Genomic DNA, 12,285 nt, shown 5'->3' with positions numbered 1-12,285 from the left:
AAAGTGTTCAACGAACCACCGGTAGGATCGAAACAACGAATGAATTGATATGATAAAGAAGGAAGACAAATCTTGAACGAACCACCGTCAGAATTGGAAAAAACGAACGAAGTAAAGGCACAATTCACCGGGAATAATTGGAAGAATGAACGAAGATACTTGACAGAATTTAGATACATGAGAACGAAGAGATCATAAACTGATTAGAGAATACTTGAATGATGCACCGGTAAGATTGGAGAATGATAACTGACAGCTGAGAATGAATGAACCTAAATTGATGGACTCCAGATAACAAACTGAGAAGACTCTTGAATTGCTCCGGATAGGTGAAAAGAATTCTCACAATCAAAACAATTATGAGAGTATGGCCTCGAACTAGAACCATGAATCTCTGAGAGAACGGATAAGATATGGAGGTAAAACTCTTCTTCGGTCTTCAAATGTTGAGAATGACGACAAGAAACACCACCAAGAATTATTGAGGCACTCCGGAATGAAGAATGGAAAGGATGAGCCAATGATGAAAAGAATTTGAAAGATCTTGGAGAAATACATATGACCGATGATGAATCATTCTTACGTCAAACTCCAAAAAGAAATTTGAGGATAGCTCCGGGAAAATTAGAAGAGTCAGGTAAGATCCTAGGAAAAGACTCGTGGGTTAGGGCCCACTAAAAAGATACACCATTGAATGATTTTTAAGAGAGATTGCACTGGTTGATTTAAATGGCTTGACTGAGATAAGAATCTCGAAAGAGATTGAATGAATGAGAATAAGCACTAGCATCTTCTAAGATATCTTCAGCACTCTGGAACAAATGAATAGCAAGAGGCTGATGATTAAGAGGTGCACCGGCATGAGAAAGCATTTGAAAAGAGGAAATGGAAGTGATCGACAAAGCTTGAATTAAATCCACCGGAGAAGAAAAGAATGAAGAATGATGAACGAGAGGCTCCGTTAGTATCTTTCTGAGAATCACCGGATAAGGAGATTGAAGGGAAAAATGGAGAGATTCACACGAATAAAATGGATACTTGATTAAGAAATCCGAGTCCTCGAAGAAAAAGGGTGGGAGGGAGGGAAAACAAAGGCAACTTGGAACGGATGAGGCAAACACTGTTGGGACAAACTAATAATTGATCTTGTGAATGTAGAAAATGATCAGATCCACTTGAAGAGCAACACGCCGGTTGAAAAGGATTGACATGAGAATCTCGATTATCGTGAAGGATTAGTATTCACATATAAATATGAGAACACCGCTTAGGCAAGGTATGGAATCAACATTTGACTTCGAAGCAACTCGAATACCACAACTCAAAACAACACAAAGGATTGGCTTGCAGAATAAGCCAGAACAAACATATGATAGAGATTTCATCCGAAGTTTTCGTGGTGGGGCCTACACGGGCTCGATCGTACAACACCATCATGTACAAGGCAGTGCACATGACATACGAAGCGTCCCCGAGTCAGCACAGCCAAGGACTCTTTAAGACACAATGAGACCACTGTAAAACCAACCGTGGATAGGCGGGCCACTAGACATCGAACCCCAATTTCATAGCATATGTCTGTTGGAAAGATATCCTAAGAGCTACTTGAATTCCCACTTATAAACTCCCGAAACTTTCCGGTTATGCAATTAGGTGTTGGGGATACAGGGGAAGCATAATATCTCACCCAAAATTAGCAAATCCTACATCCAGTTGTATCCATCCTTCAACACATAACCAAGAAACCTTCGGAAATCATTTACCTCAACCTTCAAAAAGCATCCGTTATACGAGTTATGGCAATACTCCCGAACTCCCGCCCCAGTACTGGGTGGCATCGAGGTTATCTCACCAACAACTGCATAAAAGAGATTTTTGATGTCGGCGAAACTCAGGTCTCCCAGAATTGCAACGATAAAATTGTGATGACAACACCTCGGAGCTCAACTCCCCGGGACACTGCCACAACCCCTAAATGTCAGGAGGCACCAAGAACAATGTTCTCGTCACAAAACCATCGGAATGGTTCCAAGATACCTGCGTGATCCTAAAAAAATTAGTGAAATTTGAGAAGAGAAGAGTCAAAACTCTACGTCAGGATGCCTCACCAGAGCGACGAAGGGACTGAGGAGTAAAAAGAATTCCTAACTCTCCGATATATATAATCCTAAATGACTCAAAACATTTTTCTAGACTCAACAACGCCAATAATTCGATCAAGCAGGGGGGCTCCTAAGGTCAGGGAAGGCTCTGATTACCAACTTCTAACACCCTCGATGCGGCTATATCTCCCACGTGTCGAAGCACGACTTAGAGGCATAACCACATTGAAAGAAATGTCGCAAGTGAGGTAATCTTTGCAAACAACCCATGTAATACATAAAGGGAAAGAGGATACATAGTTGGCTTACAATCGCCACTTCACACAATTACATGAATAAATCATTACATCATCCAGGTACAATCAAGGTCCGACTACAGAACCAAAATAAAAGAAGACTACCCCAAATGCTACACAGATCCCCGATCGACCCCAACTAGGCTCCACTACTGATCAACTAGACCGAAACAACACAAAGGACAAGATCTTCATCGAGCTCCTCCTTGAGCTTGGTTGCGTCACCTGCACGATATCCTCGGCACCTGCAATTTGGTTTTGGAAGTATCTGTGAGTCACGGGGACTCAACAATCTCACACCCTCGCCATCAAGACTATTTAAGCTTATAGGAAGGGTAAAAGGTACGAGGTGGAGCTGCAGCAAGCGACTAGCATATATGGTGGCTAACATATGTAAATGAGAGCGAGAAGAGGAGGAAAAAGTACGGTCGAACAACTATGATCAAGAAGTGATTCTAAAACAACCTACGTCAAACATAACTCCAACACCGTGTTCACTTCCCAGACTCCACCGGAAAGAGACCATCACGGTTACACATGCGGTTGACGTATTTTAATTAAGATCAACTTCAGGTTTTCTACAACCGGACATTAACAAATTCCCATCTGCCCATAACCGCGGGCACGGCTTTCGAAAGTTCAAATCCCTGCAGGGGTGTCCCAACTTAGCCCATCACAAGCTCTCACGGTCAACGAAGGATATTCCTTCTCCCAAGACAATTCGATCAGACTCGGCATCCCGGTTACAAGACATCCTCGACAATGGTAAAACAAGTCCAGCAACACCGCCCGAATGTGCCGACAAATCCCGATAGGAGCTGCATATATCTCGTTCTCAGGGCACACTCAGATGAGACATCCTAAGAGTAAAACCAGCCCTCAAGTTGCCCTGAGGTGGCCCCACAGTCTACTCGGTCGGACCAACACTCAGAGGAGCACTGGCCCAGGGGGGTTTAAATAAAGATGACCCTTGACTCCGCGGAACCCAAGGGAAAAAGAGGCTAGGTGGCGAATGGTAAAACCAATGTTGGGCATTGCTCGAGGAGTTTTATTCAAGGCGAACTGTCAAGGGGTTCCCATTATAACCCAACCGTGTAAGGAACGCAAAATCCGGGAACATGACACCGATATGACAGAAACTAGGGCGGCAAGAGTGGAACAAAACACCAGGCATAAGGCCGAGCCTTCCACCCTTTACCAAGTATATACATGCATTAATATAAATAAGAGATATTGTGATATCCCTACAAAATATCCATGTTCCAACAAGGAACAAACTCCAATCTTCACCTGCAACTAACAACGCTATAAGAGGGGCTGAGCAAAGCGGTAACATAGCCAAACAACGGTTTGCTAGGACAAGGTGGGTTAGAGGCTTGGCTTAACAATATAGGAGGCATGATAAGCAAGTGGTAGGTATCGCAGCATAGGCATAGCAAAAGAGCGAGCATCTAGCAAGCAAAGGTAGAAGTGATTTCGAGGGTATGGTCATCTTACCTGCAAAGTTCTCCAAGAAGACGAAGGCTTGAACCTCGTAAACGTACTCAACGGGCTCCTCGAACACGAACTCGTCTCCCGGCTCTACCCAAGCAAGAACAACAAGCAAAAAGGAACACAATCAACCACGTGCAATGCACAAACAACATGATGCAAACATGGTATGATATGCGGGATGCGATATGTGATGCATATGCATGATTTGGAAAGGAATGATTGAACCTGGCCTCAACTTGGAAATCCAAGAGTGCCACTGGAAATAGGAGTTGATTTCGGTCGAAATCGATATAAAGATCACCAGAATCGGATGCACGATTTGGAAATGGCAAGAAAAACAAATATGGCGCCGGTCTGCGATTAACAACACGAGGCCATCTAAATGCAACAAGAACAACATGCTACAGCACTCTAACATAGCAACAAAATACATGGCAGGGGTCCACTCAAGATGCTTTACAAAAGATGAACATGAGCTACGACTAATTCACCCAATAGCAAGCTCAAACAAGCATGGCAAAAGTGCAAAAGATAACAGGTTTCAGACTTAGTGAAATTAACAGCATGTCAGGAATTTAACATCAGGAAGCAATGTTAAGAGCACGATAACTACATGCTACAGGAACATATCATGGCAAAGAAAGACATGGCCTAAAGCTACTCAAAGCATGCAATAAAAGTCCCTTAGTGACCAAGAGCCAAAAGAGATCAGGAAATACAATTGCAAGCATGTGAACATAGCAAAAACATAAACAGATTCAGACTTAGTGAAAAACTGGAACATGGCAAAACAGATAACGAGTAGGCATGTTTACGAGCTCGATGCACTCACTACAAGGCATTGCATGACAAACTAATCATACACCCAACAAATAGACATGGCATAGAAGCTAGACATGGCAAGAACAACAACATAGCATGCACGGATCAACTACAACAAGCTCGGCAAAATCGCCAAACATGCTAACAATCTGCCAGGAACATTTTATAGCAAAAGTAGAGCTTGATTGACTCAAGCTAGGGCGTTCCATAATTGCAAACAAAGACATGGATGGATAGAGCACAACACTATCTAATAAACATCCTTACTGATCATGCTCAAAAGAGGCACGGATCACTAGGAAACAACATGAACATATGGCATAAAAATAATGACAGGGCAAGGACTTAGTGAAATTCTAAGTCCCTGAAAACAGCATCATTGAGTAAGCTACATTGCATGCTTGTGCTAGTCACCACAAAGATCACAAAAATACATGGCATACACCCCTGTAAAGATAACATGGCATTCTACAAAATACATGTAGAGCTCAAGATCATAGCATGCACACATTAATCATGGCAAAAAATGACAAAAGTGCATTTGCTGAAACAGATCTGAAACTATCATCACATAGCCCTCTTCCAACAACATTTCGGGCATCCAAATGAGCTCAAATAAAAATGATGCAATGAGATGAAATGATGTACTCGTCGAGACGAACATTTTGATATGCTACACGCATGAATCGGAGTAACGGTGATGAAGTTATGATGCGATGAAATATGCATAAAATTACTAGGGCTTAGAGAATTTCAACCTCGCAAAAGTCAACCCGGGATGGAGAGAAGCGGGACGATGCGGATCCAGATCGGGACGGGGTGTTTGGATCCGGGGATTGGTGGATCTGGTCCACCCGACCAGATCTAACCGGAGTAGAGGAAGAGGCCGGCGAGGGGCGGCCCGAGCTTCGGCGAGCTCGCGGCTCCAGCAAGGGTGAGCAACGGCGTCGGGAGGAGGAGAGGGCCGTCGTGCTCGGGTCGGCGGCGTGGAGTCCGGCGGGGTCGGCGGCAGAAGGTGGCGGCGCCGGCGAGAGCAGCTTGGGGTGGCGGAGGCACGCTGAGGAGCAGGACGCCGGGGGCCTCCAGCTCCGGCGGGCGGCTGCGCCGGCGAAGGGCGGCGCCGGCGGGAAGGAGCCGCGGCCGGCGGAAGGCGCGGCGGGCGAACGGTGCCAGGCGGCGGCGCGGATCTGGGCCCACGCGGGCCCGCAACGCGCTCCGCGGGCCGACGACGGCGGTGGGACGGTGAAGGCCACATGGCGAGACAGGATTGGACAGGACGGCGGCTGGACGCATCCGGCACGGGGTCGGACATGTCCGGCGCGGCGAGGCGCGGAGGGAAATTCTAGGGTTTCGTCCGCGAAAATGGACGGGGTGCACATATTTATAGGTAGAGGGAGCTAGGAGAGTCCAAATGAGGTGCAGTTTTCGGCCACGCGATCATGATCGAACGGTCTAGATGATGGAGGGGATTTAGGTGGGTTTTGGGCCACTTTGGAGGGGTATTGGGCTGCAACACACACGAGGCTTTTTCGGTCCCTCGGTTAACCGTTGGAGTATCAAACGAAGTCCAAATGGTACGAAACTTGACAGGCGGTCTACCGGTAGTAAACCAAGGCCGCATGACAAGTCTCGGTCCAATCTGAAAACGTTTCACACCCGCACACGAAAAGAGGTAGAAAGGGGCACCGGAGGACATAGAAGCGCCGGAATGCAAAACGGACAACGGGGAAAATGCTCGGATGCATGAGACGAACATGTATGCAAATTCGATGCACATGATGACATGATATGAGATGCATGACATGCAAGCAATAACAAGGCAATAACATCGAATAACTGGAAGACACCTGGCACATCGGTCTCGGGGCGTTACAGCTACCGCTTAGTGATAAAGTAAAGCAATTACATGGCGATTGCATTTCATACAATAAAGCGACAACCATAAGGCTCCTGCCAGTTGCCGATAACTTTACAAAACATGATCATCTCATACAACAATTTATATCTCATCACATCACAACATGCCCTGCAAAAACAAGTTAGACGTCCTCTACTTTGTTGTTGCAAGTTTTACGTGGCTGCTACGGGCTTGTAGTAAGAACCGTTCTTACCTACGCATCAAAACCACAACGATTTTTCGTCAAGTGTGCTGTTTTAACCTTCAACAAGGACCGGCCGTAGTCAAACTCGATTCAACTAAAGTTGGAGAAACAGACACCCGCCAGCCACCTGTGTGCGGAGCACGTCGGTAGAACCAGTCTCATGAACGCGGTCATGTAATGTCGGTCCGGGCCGCTTCATCCAACAATACCGCCGAATCAAAGTAAGACGTTGGTGGAAAGCAGTATGACTATTATCGCCCACAACTCTTTGTGTTCTACTCGTGCATATAACATCTACGCATAGACTTGGCTCGGATGCCACTGTTGGGGAACGTAGTAATTCAAAAAAAATTCCTACAAACACGCAAGATCTAACTAGGAGATGCATAGCAACGAGAGGGGAGAGTGTGTCCACGTAGCCTCGTAGGCCGAAAGCGGAAGCGTTTAGTACTGCGGTTGATGTAGTCGAACATCTTCACAATCCAAGTACCGAACGTACGGCACCTCCGTGTTCAGCGCACGTTCAGCACGATGGCGTCCCTCGAGCTCATGATCCAGTTGAGGACGAGGGAGAGTAGCTGACGGCGTGGCAACGGTGATGATGAAGTTACCGGCGTAGGGCTTCACCTAAGCACTAAGACGATATGACCGAGGTGTAAAACTCTGGAGGGGCACCACACATGGCTAAGAGATTGTCTGTTGTGCTTTGGAGTGCCCCTGCCCACGTATATAAAGGAGGGGGAGGAGGCCGGCCAAGGGGGGGCACGCACCATAGGGGGAGTCCAACTAGGATTCCCAATCCTAGTTGGACCCCCCCTTCCTTTTCCAAGAGGGGGAGAAAGGGAAGGAGGAGGAGAGGGAGAAGGAAAGAGGTGGGCGCCGCCCCCTCCCTAGTCCAATTCGGACTTGCCATGGGGGGGCGCGGCCACCCCTTGCGGCCCTTCTCTCCTTTCCACTAAAGTCCATGAAGGCCCAATACTTCCCCAGGGGGTTCCGGTAACCTCCCAATACTCCGAAAAATACCTGAATCACTTCGGAACCATTCCGGTGTCCGAATATAACCTTCCAATATATCGATCTTTACCTCTCGGCCATTTCGAGACTCCTTGTCATGTTCGCGATCTCATCCAGGACTGCGAACAAACTTCAGTCATCAAATCACTTAACTCATAATACAAATCGTCATTGAACGTTAACCGTGCGGACCCTACGGGTTCAAGAACTATGTAGACATGACCGAGACACATCTCCGGTCAATAACCAATAGCGGAACCTGGATGCTCATATTGGCTCCTACATATTTTATGAAGATCTTTATCGTCAAACCGCATAACAACATACGTCATTCCCTTTGTCATCGGTATGTTACTTGCCCGAGATTCGATCGTCGGTATCATCATACCTAGTTCAATCTCGTTATGTGCAAGTCTCTTTACTTGTTCCGTAATGCATCATCTCGTAACTAACTCATTAGTCACATTGCTTGCAAGGCTTATAGTGATGTGCATTACCGAGAGGGCCCAGAGATACCTCTCCGATACATGGAGTGACAAATCCTAATCTTGATCTATGCCAACTCAATAAACACCATATGAGACACCTGTAGAGCATCTTTATAATCATCCAGTTACGTTGTGACGTTTGATAGCACACAAAGTGTTCCTCCAGTATTCGGGAGTTGCATAATATCATAGTTAGAGGAACATGTATAAGTCATGAAGAAAGCAATAGCAATAAAACTAAACGATCATAATGCTAAGCTAACAGATGGGTCTTGTCCATCACATCATTCTCTAATTATGTGACCCCGTTCATCAAATGGCAACACATGTCTATGGTTAGGAAACTTAACCATCTTTGATTAACGAGCTAATCAAGTAGAGGCATACTAGGGACACTCTGTTTGTCTATGTATTCACACATGTACTAAGTTTCCGGTTAATACAACTCTAGCATGAATAATAAACATTTATCGTAATATAAGGAAATATAAATAACAGCTTTATTATTGCCTCTAGGGCATATTTTCTTCAGCAAAAGGGCACAATATTTTGGCAACATGTACATTCCTGGTTTTGTGAACACAAGCACTACCCTTCCTACAATTTGGACGTGATCCATGACCGCAATGCAAAGTGGCTACTTCATCGGTGGTACACCATTTCAAACGTTGTCATGAAGCATTGGAGTGTGATTACACAAGGGGAAAGAATGTGGGCAACATGCGAGTCAATCATGGAGATCGTAAGTTTTGCTTTTTGTGTTGTCTACGTGTTGGTCAATTCATTGGTTCACTCAATGTTGCAACTTCATGATCACATCATTTTATAGCGCGGACACGCTGTCATGATGTAGCAAAGGATGGAGGGCAAGCGCTTCACATTGACTCATTGTTGGATGGAGCTCGAGGGAGAATCCATCTTGATGAACAACATGTGTCAATGAAGAAGTTCAAACTCGAGGACAGAAAACTTGATATGAAGGCTTTCGAGGAGTATGGTTGAATTTGGGATATAATGGATTTAAACTTGTTGAACATCGGACACTTCTATTAGGATTTAAATTTATGGTTGAATTGCTATCGATCGATGATGCAAAGTGAGGCTGCATGGCGGACATTGGTTTATTCTTTTTCTTTTGAAACCTTTATTTTGCATTTTATTTGACACTCGAAAAAAAATACACAGCAGAGTCAGGCCGAAATCACTATTTTGACCCTTTCAGCAAACTTTGTCACAAAGTGAACTCGACATGAAGGTATTTCACGATCTAACCTTTTTAGAAACACCATAGCCCGCGGCGTTTCTGTCCAACATAGCAACGTCGAGGTAGCTAGCGTTTCTATCCAACAAAGAAACGCCGAGGTAGCTCGCGTTTCGGATCAGGTGAGAAACGCCATAGGCCTTGGCGTTTCTTCGCTAGCACCCAACCCACTCGCTGCCTCGTCAGGTTTTTCCTCCTCAGCTGCCAGAGACGCCGGGCCAGAAACGCCAAGGCTAGCGGCGTTTTCGGCCTTCTTAGAAACGCCAAGGTAAAAAACTACTCGGTAACCAGGGCCGCAACGCCAAGACATATGGCGTTTGTTTCTTGGTCAGAAACGCCAATGCCTATGGCGTTTCTTACATGGTCCGAAACGCGAGCTATCTCGGCGCTTCTTTGTTGGATAGAAGCGCTAGCTACCTCGGTGTTGCTATGTTGGACAGAAATGCCACGGGCTATGACGTTGCTAAAAAGAGTCAGATCGTGAAATACTTTCATATCAAATTCATTTTGTGACAAAGTTTATTAAAAGGGCCAGAATAGTGAAAAAGTCCGCAGAGTCAAGCCCCTACTCTGTCGAGACGCGCATGCATGCGAGGCACGAAAGATGCATCGGTGGCATGCATGCGAGGCGCCTGAGGTGAATGGCACCCCACCAACATGGCGTGCCCGGCCCGTGAGTGACATGACGACGTGCACGGGCCGGCCCCGCGCGCGTAGACCTCAGGTCAACGCGTGCCGCTCCCGGTCTTTTACTTAAGAGCCAGATGCGTAGCGCTGATCGACCAATATGTGCTTGGAGTAGTTTCTTTGGCGGCCGTTGAGGAGAGGCGGCGAGACGACTCGCCGGCGCCGGCTGGCTGGATCGTTTAGGTATTGTGCCTCGTGGCTTCGTGCAAGCATTGGGTTCATTGGCTCGGCCGCCGGCCGGCATGCATTAGGGGCCATGGATGCATGCTTTTTTGCATTACGAGTGTAGTCCGGGACTCCGGGTTCAATCATGCCAAAGCTACTCCATTTATATGGAACTATACGTGTTAACTCCTAGGTTATTCTTGCATGCAGTTGGAGCAAATCTGAATCGGCCGGCTTGCGACTCCCTCCATCGACCAAGAAGATGAGTTTCTGAGTCGATGCTTCGCAGGACCTGCAACTGCCCGTGAGTAACCCCTAGCCGCGCACATTTGTTTGGTTATATAAGACGGTATAAGAGTTAGCAGCTTATATGTACGTACGTACGTGCTGGTACGTTCAGGCTAGTGGTAGCGGAACCGACGCGAGCACCCTGAGCGCACAAGGCGGCGACGGCCACGACACCACCAGAGTGGTCATCAAGCAGAGCGTGGCGGCCGTGCCGGTCCGGCAGAGGTGGCAGACCGGCCTGTTCGACTGCGAAGACGACGGCTGCGACGCATGTACGTCCTCCGATGTGAAACTAATACTAGCTCTTGTATTAGTTTAGAGAGGAAGTACGTACTACTCAGTATGTAATGCTCGAATGCCCTTACATACCCTACGCACGCACATGCATGCAGTTTGCTGGAGCGCCTGGTTCCCCTGCGCGGCGTTCGCCTGCATCGCCGACATCGTCGACCAGGGCTCGGAGGGCCGGTGCGTGCACTTCACCTGCTACCTCGGCGCGGCCTACTTCGGACTCTGGTGGGTGTACGCGGGGTGGTACCGGCGCAAGCTGCGGGAGAAGTACGACCTGCCGGAGACGCCGCTGCCGGACTGCCTCATCCACCTGCTCTGCCACTGGTGCGCCCTCGCCCAGGAGTACAGGGAGCTCACCGGGCGGGGATTCGACGTCGACCAGGGTACGCACGCGCGCGCGCACCATGCCAACCTACATTAGTAGGAGTAGCAATTACTCCGTAGAACATCCATTTTCGAGACAAATAATTTTAAACGAAGGGAGTAAGTCATTGAGGAATATCTATAACTGCTTTTGTTTTGCGTGCGTGCAGGCTGGGAGGGCCGGCCGCGGCCGGCGACTGCACCGGCGGCGACCGCCGTGCCCCGGGTCCAGGTGCCGATGACCAGGCGGCTATGAGCGATCGATCTAGCGCAGCGTGGGGCCGTCGAACGAGCTAACCAGCACGGTTAACTCCGGTCTCCCAGCTTAGTGAAGTACCCCACTGCCTTAATAATAACCCAGCGTGGCCGTGCGCGTGTGTGCGCAGCTTTTGGTTTGCTCTGTCTGGTATCTTCGCTAGTGGCGCGTAGTACTGCGTGATGTGGCGATTTGTACTTGGGCTGCAATGCCTGTCACTTAATTATGCGTGGTTAGTGTACCCATAATGAGAACGCAGTTTCCCTGTTCCGTCCGTGTCACGGACAGTATATTTTTTTGAACCGGGGTTTACGGTGGCCATTCTCAGTAACAAACGGAACGGCATCATCATATTAATTTTGTTGGACGTTGCTACACAGCGCCCACGCGCTATGCGAGCGGATCTCGCGGCCGACACTTAAGGAAAGTGTCCTTGTCGCCCCCACCCCATGTGCTAAAAAGGGCAAGTTCAATTTCCCCTCTTGTTGTCACGTCCTCACAACCCAGCCATCCTTTCCCTCCACCCACCACCAGAAAACCCAACGGCCACCGGCCCAGATCCCCCGTGCAACTCCTCCTTCCCCCAGCCACCGCCAGACGCCATGGCGTAGCGTTGGGGAGCTCTCCTCCAACAGCGAAAAAACATATTAAAAATA

General features: G+C 47.7%; 1 long non-coding RNA gene across 1 annotated transcript; it reads left to right on the top strand.

Moving 5' to 3' along the window:
• Window positions 1–10,371: 10,371 nt before the first annotated feature.
• On the top strand, window positions 10,372–11,889 carry LOC119328642. Its single transcript, XR_005159070.1, has 5 exons — window positions 10,372–10,449; window positions 10,642–10,735; window positions 10,832–10,991; window positions 11,112–11,393; window positions 11,544–11,889. It is a non-coding gene; the product is annotated as an uncharacterized LOC119328642 (long non-coding RNA).
• Window positions 11,890–12,285: the final 396 nt, after the last annotated feature.

Source organism: Triticum dicoccoides, chromosome 7A (assembly GCF_002162155.2).
Source record: "Triticum dicoccoides isolate Atlit2015 ecotype Zavitan chromosome 7A, WEW_v2.0, whole genome shotgun sequence".
In the NCBI taxonomy this organism is placed as follows: Eukaryota; Viridiplantae; Streptophyta; class Magnoliopsida; order Poales; family Poaceae; genus Triticum; species Triticum dicoccoides.
The sequence above is the reverse complement of the archived record's forward strand: the minus strand, read 5'-3'. Positions and strand labels throughout refer to the sequence as shown.